Genomic DNA, 14444 nt, shown 5'->3' on the forward strand with positions numbered 1-14444 from the left:
AAAAAAAAAATCACAACTGAAGAAATCCTTGCATTTCATTGATGTTGGAGAGACAATTGGGAAATGTATAGTGTCAATTTTTAAAACCACAAGTTGATCTTATTTAGAACCCTTCAAAATCTTCCTATTGCTCTTAAAATAAAATGCAAACCCCTTATTCTGGTCTCTTCCACCTATTCACCACATCCCTGTCCTCTTTCTGTCACATAACTCTGAAGTCAGTCATTTCCTGTCTGTTTCCAGAATCCTGCCAGACCCTCTTGCTTCCCACACCTCTGTCCCCACTCTTTCCTCTGCTTGGGTGCTGTTGGTATCTGTGGAGGGTCGAATTGTGTTCTCCTCCCGCAAATTCATATGCTGAAGTCCTAACTCCCAGTACCTCAGAACATGGCCTTATTTGGACATAGGGTATTTGGAGATATAATTAGTTAAAATGAGGTCCTGTGGGAGTAGGGTGGGCTCCTTATCCAATATGATCAATATAAGTGTCCTTATAAAAAAAGGAAATGTGGACACAGACACCTGTGCAGGGAGACCACCACATAACCATCAAGACAGAGAGCGGGGTGATGCATTTACAAGCCAAAGAAAGCCCAAGCTTGCTGGCAAACCACCAGAAGCCAGGAGGTGTGGAAGTCTCCCCCAGAGCCCTGAGAAGGAACCAACTCTGTGGATGCCTTGTTCTCAGACTTCCAGCCTCCATAACTGTAAGACAATAAATTTTGGTTATTTAGGCCACTCAGTTGTGGGGCTTTCTTATGGCAGCCTTGGCAAACTAATACAGGACCACATCATTCTTCACGTCTTGACTTAAATCTCATTTCCTCAGGGTAAGCTTCTTGACCACCTAGTTGGCACAGTATTTTCTACCAAAGCTCCTGTTGATTTCCTTCGGAGCACTGAGACAACCTGTGACTACTGTGTTGGTTTGCTTGTTTATTTGTCTGTTGCCTTCACCTTCACTAGAGCACCAGGGGCATTGGGCGTAGAGGTCTTGTCTGGCTCTTGCTGTCTTCACAGCAGCTCTCAGAGTGCCTGGAGCATCCCCGTGCTCACTAAACATGGATGATAAATGACGCCAAGATGAATCAAAGGTTAAGGAGACTGCGCCAAGAGCTGTGCATGTGAATCGCCATGCACATTTGGTATTTAGCAGAGATAAAGTTCTTTAAGGAAGTGAGAACTTTTAAAATGTTCTCAATCCTTTGTTTTATGACACTCTTCTGTCTTTCTGATTGGCAAATTTCCAAACATTTTCAAATAGAATAAAGGTGTATTATTCAGAACGCTATGAAGTTTGGGAAGGAAGAGAACACACTGAACATCATCACGCTTCATATGCTGAGACTAAAGGCTTACAGAGAAATAGTTAACGTTGTAGCAAATGAACAAAGAACCTGAATAGACTTTTTCCATACAAGACATACAAATGGCCAACAGGTGTATGCAAAAGTGCTCAACATCATGAATCATCAGAGAAATGCAAATCAAAATCACAAAGAGATATACCTCCCTCCTGTTAGAAGGGCTATAAAAGGGAACCTTTGCACACTTGGTGGGAATATAGACAGATGCAGCCATTATGGAAACCAGTATGGAGGTTCCTCAAAAAATTAAAATGGAATTACCATTTGTATGACAGTACCAAATGAAACCACCACGCAATCCAGCAATCCCACTTCTGGGTACATATCAAAACGAAATCAAACCAACATCGTGAGGAGATGTCTGCTCCCTTGTGTTCACTGCAGCACTATTTCCAATGGCCAAGATGTGGAAACAACCAAGTGTGCACCAATAGATGAACAGAAAACAAATTGTGGTTCATATATACAATGGAATATTACTCAACCATAAAAAAGAGAAAGAGATCCTATCTCACTTGCAACATGGGTGAACTTGGAAGACATTACGCTAAGTGAAATAAGCCAGACACAGAAAGACAAACATTGTGTGGTTTCATTTACATGTGGAGTTTGCAAATGTTAAACTCATAGAAGCAGAAAGTAAAATGGTGTTTGCCAGGGATCGGAAGTGGAATGGAGAGGTGTTAGCCAAAAGATAACTTTTAGTTATGTATAATATCCTAAGTTCTGGGAGCTAATCACAGCAGGGGGTTGGCCGATGTTTTAATTCATTTGTGGTAATTGTTACACAATATATAGATCTCAAATAATCATGTTTCCTGTGAAGATGTTAAATCTTTATTTGACAATTACATATTTTATTTTTACTTACTTAAAATATTTATTTATTTATTTATTTATTTATTTATTTATTTATAGACAGGGCCTCCTTCTGTCACCCAGTCTGGAGTTCAGTGGCATGATTATAGCTCACTGCAGACTTGAACACCTGGTCTCAAGGGAACCTCCTGCCTCAGCCTTTCAAGTAGCTAGGACTGTAGGTGCACGCTACCACACCCTCCTAATTTTGTGTGTGTGTGTGTGTGTGTGTGTGTGTGTGTGTGTGTGTAGACCGTCTTGCTATATTTCCCAGGCTGGTTTTGAAATCCTGTCCTCAAGCGATCCTCCTGCCTTGACCTCCCAAAGCTCTGAGATTACAGGAATGAGCCACCATGCCTGGGTGACAATTAAATATTTTAAAATAAGAAAACAAACATAAACACTATTAAACATTTCTTCAAATATACAGATGACCAGTGAACCAAGTAGTCTCCTAAATTTAGGTTACAAATTTGAAATGTATTCTTTAAAATATCTTTAATATCCGAAACTATTATAGTAATTGCTCTCCAAACGTCAAGGCAAAGCTATAGACACTGTGTCCCTCTGTCTTTAAAGGTAAAAGGACTACTTTATAGTTTGTCACCAGAGAGAAATAATGAATATTTCACATATTTCACAGCCATTTGGGAAATTATGCCAAAAAACACTTCAGGAAGTTTTCAAAGTTGAAAGCCTTCCTTTGGGGAAGGAAAAACATACGCACGCACACACACACACAGACACAGACACACAGACACATACACACACACAGAAATCCAGGCAATTTTAGAGAATGTGTTTTCCCTTCAGAACAGGGCAGAATGAGTATTACCCAAAACTGGGCAATATATTACTCAATGTAAACTCATGATTTTCAGAAAATAGTTGCAACAAAATGACCCCCACTTCCCAGTTTCTTATAAAATGGAAGGAACTATTACATAAAGTAATAGTCAAACATGCTCAAGAATGGTTCAACTTGAGGCCAATGACCTTTGAACTTTGACTGATAGTTCTTTCAATCCCATCACTGTTCTATTGTTGCACAAAATTTAACTTGACTTTGTGTTTATTCAACTTGGACTTCACAATAATGTTCTTTGCAAGGCAGGACTGTTATCTGTGGCTTTTGTATTGGCAACTGCTCTGGCAAGCATGGAACCCTCGTTTTCCATGACTTTCTAACCCCCTAAATTGCAGCACCTCGGAGGGGAGCCCCAGTGGCCAAGACAGAAGTGGTCCTAGTGATCCTGGGGAGAAAACTGAGCATCAGCTTGCAGACCTGCAGTTCCTGATTTAATCATAGTTATAAATACTTAGGTTTTCAGGTATATGCCTTCACGTTACGCATTCCTAGGTTGAATGTACAGTTCTAAAGTCTGTGATTATAGGTGGAGATGATGTTGGTGCCATTACTCAGATGCCACGGTGGAAATCAACATGTCAACCTACCAGACTGTAAGCAAACGGCTTAGAAGGCTGGGACTTTCATTCATTTGGTTCACTGCTGTATCCCTAGTGCTGGGAAATGTTCCTGAGCACTCAACAAATATTACTTGAGTGATTATTTTATGAAACTTTGTTTCAATTTTAGGAAGCTAAATTAAAAACCCATTTGAAAGGGGTCAACTTTGAACGTGTCTTTACATTTCTTCCTTAGTCAAGATCCACTCGGAGAGATCCGGCACTATTGTGCTCAAGTAATATTGTCCTTACCCGACTCCCCTGAAAACAAATGAGTCCTAAGGCAGCCAGGCAGATCTTTTAGGATGTTCCATCCCACAAGTGAGATACAAACATGCTTCACCCAGGAGATGACTCTAGTTTCACTATACAAGATCCTTCAGCTTTTTTCACATTAGACTGAAGTGTTAGGTCAGATTTCCTCAGTATGGCAAAGGTGACTCTTTTTTTTTTGAGTCTTGCTCTGGCTCTGTCGCCCAGGCTGGAGTGCAGTGGCACAATCTGGCTCACGGCAAGCTCCGCCTCCCAGGTTCACGTCATTCTCCTGCCTCAGCTTCCCGAGTAGCTGGGACTATAGGTGCCTGCCACCACGCTTGGCTAAGTTTTTGTATTTTTAGTAGAGATGGGGTTTCACCATGTTGGCTGGGATGGTCTCGATCTCCTGACCTCGTGATCTGCCTGCCTCAGCCTCCCAAAGTGCTGGCATTACAGGCATGAGCCACCGCACCTACTTTTTTACACAGGCTTCCAGAAAGGCTGTAGTTTCCACAGAGATTCATTATTATATGCATCTCATTAAAGGGCTAAGAAATACTTCTTGACTGTATCAGTACCATGCGGGTGTTTTGGTTTGTTGGTACGTATTTGGTTTGCAGTGACATGTCATCAAGGGCCTAAGAACAGAAATTCATTCTATCTTATGTTTTATGAGTTTAGAGGCCTGGAAAATTGCAAGTAACACCCATGCTTCAGGGAGGCCCCGGGACTAAGGAAAGGGGGCAGTCTGTGAGTCCTCCAGTTTCCCAGCTAATCAATGAAGTGAACAGTGCAAGGTTGTGGAAAAGATGTTCTCTCTTATTTGGGACATATATAATTTGTTGCACCTGAGGCATGTGTAGGAGTTAATGTGTCCAGAGCTCAGAAGTTACAGATTTTGAGTCCATCAGCAAATAGTGATATCTGAAGCCCTGGGCGTGGAGGAGAGCACCCAAAGATAAAGCATGTAGAATGAGAAAATAAGAGGGTTGAGGATAGAATGCCTGGAAACACCATAATTTAGGGGGCTGGCAGCAGATGAGGAGCCGGCCAAGAACTAGAATAGGACAGCAGGCTGTCACATGGGCATCGCAGAGAGCAGGCTGCACAGTCAGCATTTTTAAATCCTACACAGAGACGGAGGAGATGAGGATTGGAAATGGTTCCTTAGAAAGATCACTAGAAGGAAATACATAAAAATATCCACAGGTCTATTCCTGACTAGTGAGATGTCAGGTGGCTTATGTTCTTCTTTCACCATTCTTGCATCTTCCAAATTCTGTACAAAAAGACACTAGTTACATTTATATTAAAAAGCTATTAAAATATAATACAAGACTCTGATCAAGTCTGAAATATTTTATGAGAGCATGATGAAAAGAGCAAGTAATTATTAATTCACAAGTATTTCGATGCCTGTGTGCCGGGCACCATGCTAAAGATAAAACAATGAACAAGAGGACAGCTCTGTTGTTTGACAAAAAGGAACGGAGGCTGGTTTGGCAACGGAGGGATGTAGGGCTTGTGGGGCACAGTGGCAGGAGATGAGGCTGGAAAGGTCGTTTGGTGTCGGATTACAATGGACTTTATGTGTCTTGTCAAATAATGTGGCCTTTATTCTGAAGGTAACAGAGAGGCTTTTGAGGGGCAGTGTTAGGGTTGGAATTGTGCTTTACCTGAAGTTAATTTTCTACTGAATTTTGGCAGTAATGTGGCTGCTGACCTGAAGGAGTCCAAACAGGAGACCAGGAGCACAGGCAGCAGGCAAGTGCAATAACTGAATGAAGGCAGTGCCCTGGGCATGGGCCAGGCCCAGAGATATTTAGGGGTAGTGTCAATAGGATATGACTGATTGGATGCATGTTGCACAAAGCAGGACATTAAGAAAAAAAGGAACAAACTTCTTCCTGCTTATCAAAGACCATAATTAAGGCAATTGCCTTTCCTGAAACATGTTCCTTTGGAAGTCAAGCATGAGCATCACAATAGTTGGGAAGTTATCTGTACCCAGCAAGTGAGTTTCCAGTTAGCCTCATGCATGGATAAGTGGTTAGGATACAGGATACAGGTTCGTGGCCCCAGCCCTGTCTGGCTTCCCTGAAATCACACCACAGAGGCAGCTGCCTTTTATAAACACAAGGCAGGCAGTGTTAGCTGGTCCAACTAGACCTCATTATTTCTTTCACCTGGGGCCTGTGCACAGAGGCTGATGACATGAGAGTGGAATCTCACGTGTGTGGTGAATGAGAAGTTCAAAGTGACACCTTGCATTCCTCCCTTCCTCTCGACTCTCCTCTTCCCGCTCCAGGGAAAATAAAGGAAGATGATTGTTTTGGTACAGGAGAAAAAAAAAAAAAAAGAATACTAGGTTTTTAACTTGTGTCCCCGGGTTGGGTAAAGAATGACTATTCTATAGTTTGTATAGACTTTACCTTAGTGATCATTGCTATATGACATAAGAAAGTCAGTGGCTGGGCCAGGCGCTGTTGCAGGTCTGTAGTCCCAGCTACTTGGGAGGTTGAGGCAGGAGGATCGCTTGAGGCCAGGAGTTCAAGGTTACAGTAAGCTATGATATAGCACAGCCTGGGTGAGGGAGCAAGACCCTCTCTCTGTCTCTTCTTTATTTGTTTTTGAGACAGAGTTTCTCTTTTATTGCCCAGACTGGAGTGCAATGGCACGATCTTGGCTCACCACCACCTCCGCCTCCTGGGTTCAAGCAATTCTCCTGCCTCAGCCTCCCCGAGTAGCTAGGATTACAGGCATGTGCCACCATGCCTGGCTAATTTTGTATTTTTAGTAGAGACAGGGTTTCTCCATGTTGGTCAGGCTGGTCTCGAACTCCCGACCTCAGGTGATCCTCCTGCCTCAGCCTCCCAAAGTGTTGAGATTACAGGCATGAGCCACCCCGCCCGGCCTACCCTGTCTCTTTAAAAAAAAAAAAAAAAAGTGAATATTACAATAGAGGGGATAAGGAATAATGTGTATGTGAGGTCTATTTCTGAGACCAGAGTCACAAAACAGAATCCTGAACCCTTAGCTATTTCCTTACCACACGCGTTTACTTGGATACTTTCATTTCTCCAGTCTATGTAATTCAATACTTTTGTGACAGAGAGGTGTTGGAGTTTTTTTTCTTATCTTTTTTTTTTTTTTTTTTTTTTTTTTTTTTNTAAGGCAACTGTTTACATACAAACAGCTATGGTCTCCCAGGAAGGAACTTTCTCTGTTGTGTACAGAAGTCTGGGGAAAGACTGATGAAACTGCATGCGAGGAAGAAACAAGTCTAACTAAATGTGAATCTATACTTTTTTTTTTAAAGCAAGGAACCACAAAGGGTAGGTCCCAAGGAAGTTGCATTGCTTGCTGCACCTGTCACGCGGGCTGTACCTTCTTCTCTCATTTATCTCCATTTACAAACTTGAAAACTGAGGCCTTCGGCTTTGGATGAAAACCGAGACCAGTGACTTAAGGAGGCCCAAGCCGAATTTTGCTGGAAGTGCTCCAGTATAAAGCCTCTCTCAGAACCAGCCACCACCAAGACGTCTTGAAGTCAAAGTAAGTCACACCCTTGTCCACCTCGCCCTGCAATGAAGAAACTTCGGTCGCACAGGCTCCATAACTCATCCTGGCGTGGGCTGTGACTTACTGGGGGATGGGCCTCCTTTTCGTTCTAGCTACTAAGTGGAGCGGAGTGCCAGGTGGTGTCAGAGGGCGGGGCGGCCCCTCCAATGGTGGCACCCCCAACCACGGATAAGGTTCCAATTAGGTAAGGACGCAAGCAATGCTGTCGTTTCGGCTGACTGCTCCTTTCATTCCTTGGAAGTGGTCAGTGTCACAAAACGAATTTTCATTCGCTCTAAGCAGTCACACCAGCCCTGCTAACCGGATGGTCGGAGCCCCGTGCTTTCGCCGGACGCCCTCTTGGAACCTTCAGGCCACCCAGAGGATGGACAGTCGGGTGCCCGCCCTCCTCCCCTACCTCCGCGGGCCTGCGCCCCCCACCCCGGACCGCGACTCGGGCGCTCTAGCGGCGCGTGCGGGCGCCCCTGGGTGCGAGCCACCGACTCACGAGCCGCTGCTTGTTGCTCCCGCCGCCGCGACCTGGGGAAGCGAAAATGAAATTGACTTTTCCGAGAAATGATGAAAGCGGCGCTGCCCGCCAATGAGCTGCGGCGGCGAACTTCCGCACCTCCGGGCCCGGCCGCTCGCGCCCTCCCTCCGCCTCCACCTCCTGGTTGCACAAGCTTGAAACAAACACTGGGGAGGAAGGGCGGAGGGAGGAGGGCGGAGAGGGGAGGCGAGGGAGGGAGCGCGGCCGGAGGAGGGCGGGGGGTGGGGGGATTTCCAGCCGCGGCTCTTCGCAGTTTCCTCTCCTTGTTTTGCTTTCGATCTGGACTGTTCTCAGGCAAGCCGGGGAGTAACTTTTAGTTTTGCTCCTGCGATTATTCAACTGACGGGCTTTCATTTCCATTTCACACACCCTAGCAACACTTATACCTTGCGGAATTGTATTGGTAGCGTGAAAAAAGCACACTGAGAGGTAACATTTTTTCAAATAATAGTTGTGACTGTGCGTGTGTTTCTCTCGAGGGCATGTTTCTGGGGACTGTGGGGGGCCGTGTGTGTATGCGTGTCCTGATGCCTTGACACGATGTTTTGCAGACGGAAAATGCCGGGGTTCATAAATATTAATACCGATTTTTGGAGGAACAGTCGGCGCAATTATGGATCGTCTGATTTTAGGGGAAGCAGGTTCTGCTGCTGTTGCTGCTGCTACTGGGGCTGCTGAGGCTGCGAGGAGGAGGAGGAGGTAGAGAGGGAGGAGGAGGAGGAGGAGGAGGTTGGTGGAGGTTTAATTTCACTTTTGGATTTGCAGATGCGGAGAGGTGGCTCCCTGGACACAGACCTGCTGTGTGTGCTTCTGCGCCCCAGGTGTTGTGTGTGGGGGTGCAGGTCCGCTGGAGTCGGGCCTCATTTAAAACAAAATTGTGTGTATGTGCGTGTTTGTGTGTGCGCGTATGTGTGTGCAGCCACCGCCGCCAGCGGATCCGAAGGAGGGGAGCGGGTCCTTCTCGGTGCCCGCGGCGGCGTCTCTCCAGGCTGCCTCCACCGTAAATAAGCAGGCACCGCCGCCCGCCCGGCTGCCCGCGCCCGCGCCCCGGCCGGGAGCGCCTCCAGCCACGGTGCCAGAGGAAACCAGCGGGTTTCTTCTTTCGCCTCTTTTCGGGCTTCGCCTGCGGGCGCCCGCGCGGTCCGGCGGCGTCGCCTGCTTCGCCGGGCTCCCGGAGTCGGGGTCGCCGCGGCGGCGTCCGGGTGCCAGCGCCGGCGGCACAGGAGGGGGGCTCCCGAGCCGGGCCGGCGCGCCGGCTGGCCACGCCGCCCTGCTGTCCTGGGGCTGGGCCGCCGCCGCCGCCCGCTTCGGAAGGGACGCCGCGTCCCTCCTTCCCGCCCGGCCCGCGCCCGGTCGCTACCCTGGGGCTTTGCTCATTGCACTTGTCCCGGCGCTCGAGGGGCCTGGCGGCGCGTCCCCGGGAGGGCCGGCGCGCAGGGGCAGCCGCCCGGCCGCGGCTAGCGCCGTGCGCCCCGGGTCCCGCAAGGCCCCCGCGCCCTCTCGCGCGCCTGGGCCTGACCCGCCTCGGCCTACGGAAGACGGGAGAGGTGGGGGCGGGGAGCCCGGCGAACCGAGCGGCGCCGGGGCGCCGGCGCCCTCGGGCCCGGGGCGCGGCGGGGGGGGGACGCGAGTGCCCGCCCCGTGCCCTCCGACCCGGCTCCGGGCGCCGGGTGACATTCGCCCGCTGGCCGAACATGGTTGGTGCAAAGCCGCGGCGGCCGCCACTTCCTTTCCGCCTCGCCGGTAGGGCTCGCCCACCGAGTGAAGCCGGCGGCGGCCAATCGCGGCGCCCGCCTGCTCCCAGTGGCACGGTCTGGGGGCCAGCGCCCGCCAGGGCTGGGGAAGCGTTCCAAGTTCCAAGGGTCGCGGGTGTAACTCATGCCCCTCCCAGCACGCGCCAGCGTCTCTCCTTGGCCCCCGGTCTGGGTGCGTTTGCCACCGTCTCCTCCTTGTTCCCTAAGAAGCGGGGGAGGGGAAGGAGGCTGGCAGCCTGGGCCGGGCGCCAGGGCCGTGGTCGGGCACCAGGTGAAACGCCCGGGTCAGTCTGTGTAGGCCGGACCCTTGGCGATCGGCTGCGGATGTGATCCCGGGGACTGGCAGCCGAGGTAGCTCAGAAGAGCGAGGTGGCTTTCGCTCGTTTCTAACCCGCTACTGTCTGAAACTTGGGGACATATTACCCGCCCCCTCCCTCTTCAACCACCTCCCTCCGGTTGCTCCTTGTCCTTGGTTATGGAAGGAGAAAACTCAGTTCTAAATGAGGAAAAGTGGTGCTGGCATTTCGTCTTCAGCCACCGGCCTCCCTATGGCTGTGACTCGTCTGCTTTTGATGAATGGCCAGGAGGGATGGAGGATCGTTAGATTTCCTGTTGTGGATTTTCAGGAATCACCGAGACTGCTGTCAAGCCTGCAGTCAGTTACTAGTTTTCCTCTCTCCTGTATGTTCTCTTCGAGCAGTTCAGTTTTTGGTGCTTAAGGGCAGGTGCACAAGGGGGTCTGGGGTTAGACCAGGCAGTGGATAGCCTTGATGCCAGGCAGATGCAGTTATCCCCACCAGGCCCAGAGGGGGACGGTTTAACTTCACCGCGCACAAAGATTCAGGATTCTCTGATTTCCCCAACTTTCCTTTATTCTTCTTTTAGGGGAGAAGGGGCAAAATAGAAACCTAAAAAAGCCTGGGAAAAGGAGCCTTTTCTGAGGAAACTTCAGCAGATGGAGTATTTAAGACTTGAACTGGGCTCTCTAGGGGGAACGTTGGAACATCTATTGATTGATGTGTCAAAGTCCGGAATTTCACTGTAATTAGTGAACGATTATAACTTGTAACTTTGTTGTGTAAGAAATTACATTTTGGTCTCTTAGATCCTAGAGTTCTTGTCTGTTACGATTTATAACTGCTTGTTAAAATTAAACATTTACATATTTCATTCTCAGTGAGTTGTCATTTTTTTTGTTAGAGAAAGTTCCAGTTATTTCGGATTTACTTACCTGTAAAAATGTCATCATAATCAAAAGCAAGGATTTGTAGTCAAACTGGAAGCAAATTATGGCAAACACATGCGCGCCATGAAGTTCTGACAGCCCTATGAACAATGGTCCCACCTTTATCCCACTTTCTGAAACACTTTATTAGGCAAATAGCATACCAGAGTGAAAGATGTTTAAAGTTACTGGAAAAATAGAAACTTTGGATACTCCACATTTGATGTGCATCAATTTTCTCATGTTACCAACGATGTTATATTTTTATTCTTAACCTCATCTCGTACAAAACTCTGTTGTTTTTAGAGCATTTTCTCATAATATGCTTTTATAGTGAAAAACCACTGTACTCTATCTAAATTGAGTATCTGGGTTATAGTTCCCTTATCTGCCTTATACCAAAAAGGGCTTAATGCAGACAAGATAATTTAGGTAGACACTCAATAAATATCCTTAGCACATCTATTAAAAGCCAGACACAGTGCTAGCCACTGTGTACTCAACTGACAGCGAGAAAGACAGTATCTTTACGCTAGGTTGTGTTCTGGTTAGTGAGCTGACCATTAACCACAAAAAAATACATACAGTTACTACCTTTTGGGGTTAGCTGTAAGGAGGGTAGTAATAATTCTTAACTGTCTCATAGTGTTGCTTTCATGAACAATTGAGATACTGTATATGAAAGAACATTGCATAAATTATGGCAGTCTACAAATGTGTAAGGCATTAACTTTCAAAATTCTATCAGATTATTCTTAATGTAAAAGGGCCAGATAATCATGACTGGATTAGACACTGTCTTTCTCATGGAATTTCCAGCAAGGAGGGATTTTACTTCTGAGCGTATATAAATAATGATAAAAGATTAAACATGGAATAACTGTTTTATGTAAAGTATCAAAAATATTTAACAGTGAAATCCGATATTGTCAGTGAATTTCTTCCTTTCAGAAGGAAAGTTAGGTGGTATCCATGGAGACCAAATGATATGGAAATAATAGTGATTGGACCAATGTATTTTCCCTCTTTATATCAGATAAGAAAATCTTCCCAAGCCTCTCTGTGCTTTAGTCTGAATCTTCTTCACTCTCCTGTCAGCTTCTTCATTATCTGTCATTGCAGGTGTGCACTGGGCTGATGTTAGTATTTTGCTTTTACCATCTTTTTTTTTTTTTTGGAGACAGCGTCTTGCTCTGTCGCCCAGACGAGAGTGCAGTGGCACAATTTCAGCTCACTGCAGAACTCTGCTTCCAGGTTCAAGCAATTCCTGTGCCTCAGCTTCCTGAGTAGTTGGGATTACAGGCGTGTGTTACCATGCCTGGCTAATTTTTGTATTTTTAGTAGAGACAGTGTTTCAGCATGCTGGCCAGGCTTGTTTCGAACTCCTGACCTCAGGTGATCTGCCCACTTCAGCTTCCTGAAGTGCTGGGATTATAAGCATAAGCCACCGCACTGGCCTGCTTTACCATCTTGGCTCATGTGCATTTATTGAATGCTTACTGTGTGCCCAACACTGTATATGTGACAACATACATGAAAGTAAATATAACTGATAGTATATATTTATAACCTATATTAAAATACATAATATATGCAAATAAACGAAACTGGTGAAATGTCAGTTATTATTAGTAAAAATTAGTTCTTCTTTTCATCTGTATGGGACATGATGTTCCTTCCTGCACAGGCATAGGAGGTCAGGACCTTCTCTCTCTGCCTGCCCCGTTGGCCCCCTGTGTTTGGCCTGAGTGCAATCAGTGGTCGGTGCACGATGCCAGCTTAGTGCATAGTGTGCTGAATTGAGGAGTGGCTCTGGTGGCGGGAGTGACTGATGGAAAAGTGGGTGAGGAGGTTCCATCAAACTTTATCACCAAAGAACAAAGAATGATGAATAACATATAGGGTCCAGATTTGAACATGAAGCCAGTATTTTTTATAGAGTACCAAGGAAAACACACAAGCAGGAAACCCAGCTCACAGGTCCCCTTTATCCCTGGGACTCCATCTGGGACTCTTTGGATTCAGAACAAGCAGCAGGCCTGAAGTCTTGGCATTGACCTTCAAAGATCTCCTAAAAATAATGTTTCCCCTCAGAAGCTCCATCTTACGACAAACTGTCTCTGAAACAAATTGTGTTTATTTAAGAAGACTTCATGTACCCTTTTTCTTTTATCAGAGTTAAAGTGTCACTCTGTCGACCAGGCTGGAGTGCAGTGGTTCGATCATAGCTCACTACAGGCTCAAACTCCTGGGCACAAGTGATCCTCCTGCCTCAGTCTCCTGAGTAGCTGGGACAACAGGCATGTGCCACCCCAAAGCCCGACATACATTTTTGTGTAGAGACGGGGTCTCGCTGTGTTGCCCAGACTGGTCTCAAACCCTTGGCCTCAAATGATCCTCCCTCCTCAGCATCCCAAAGTGCTGGGATTACAGGCATGAGCCACTGCACTTGGCCCTTGTGCCCATTTTTATTCCTCAGAAACACATATGACTTCCAGTCAGAACTCCTGACTGCCTTGAGAAAACGGGTATCATCAAATCTAGTTGATCTTGTTTAGCCAAATGTAGAGACCCGTGGTGTGTTGGACAGGCTGGCCAGCTCTGTGTAGAGAAACTCACCATCCCGTGAGGCTTTCTGAGGCACTGAGACTAGCCGGGGCCATCCATCAATGAGCTCTGCTTGGGGATCCAGGGACCCCAAGCAATTATTTTAAATGAATAATTGATTTTTGTTAAACATAGTAACACATGCAATAGTTTTCTTAAATGCAGACATTGTGTTATTATTTCATTTGTTTATTAAATATTTGTTGACAGCCAGCAGTGTACAAGGCTCTGTGGTGGAAGGTGCATGAACTCAGATGCCTAGAGTGGCCTTTTAGTAATCCAATCACTTCCCCCTTTGGAAGTTTTCACTCTGTAAAACGTGGCTGGATAGTTCTGTCTTCCTTAGGAGACAACCTATGTGTATAATGAAAATCGCCCGGGGAGGGGACTTTTAGAAATTACACAGGACCCTTTAGATTTGAGATTATCTATAGCCCCCTTTCCCCTCCTTCCCCTTCCTGCCCTGAATAACGAGCCTCTTATTCCCCATTGGATCCCTGTTCCCTAGTCTCCATCAGGTGTGTGGCCAGAGCAAAAATGGAAAGCCACTGAATCAAGGGTCTCTTCCCAGGGCCAAATAGTTGATCTCTTCCTTGGCTCAGATGAAACCTCTTTCCACATTTTAAAGAGCTCTTTGGACAGGGGCCTGTGGTCACTGTGTTGGCTCTGCCCACTTGACCTTGCTTGCCCTACAGAAATGGGATTCATGTTAAGTTTGTGATACATTGAATTTTCCTTTTTTTTTCTTTTTTGAGACAGAGTCTTTTTTTTTTTTTTTTTTTTTTTTTTTTTTTTTTTTT

At 46.6% G+C, this 14444-nt stretch overlaps 1 protein-coding gene across 4 annotated transcripts in view; it reads left to right on the forward strand.

Moving 5' to 3' along the window:
• Nucleotides 1–7184: 7184 nt before the first annotated feature.
• IRF2 (interferon regulatory factor 2) overlaps nt 7185–14444 on the forward strand; it is a 90749-nt gene continuing 83489 nt past the window's right edge. Inside the window, exons 1-2 of one of the 4 annotated variants that reach the window (XM_017854333.1) lie at nt 8256–8487; nt 8610–8757. The gene's annotated coding sequence lies outside the window, so the exon portion shown is untranslated. Of the gene's footprint in view, nt 7503–8245; nt 8488–8609; nt 8758–14444 lie in introns of those variants that run through there. The other 3 variants (XM_017854334.1, XM_017854335.1, XM_017854332.1) reach the window with 3 other exon arrangements.

Source organism: Rhinopithecus bieti, unplaced genomic scaffold (assembly GCF_001698545.2).
Source record: "Rhinopithecus bieti isolate Rb0 unplaced genomic scaffold, ASM169854v2 scaffold_38004, whole genome shotgun sequence".
Classification (NCBI taxonomy): domain Eukaryota; kingdom Metazoa; phylum Chordata; class Mammalia; order Primates; family Cercopithecidae; genus Rhinopithecus; species Rhinopithecus bieti.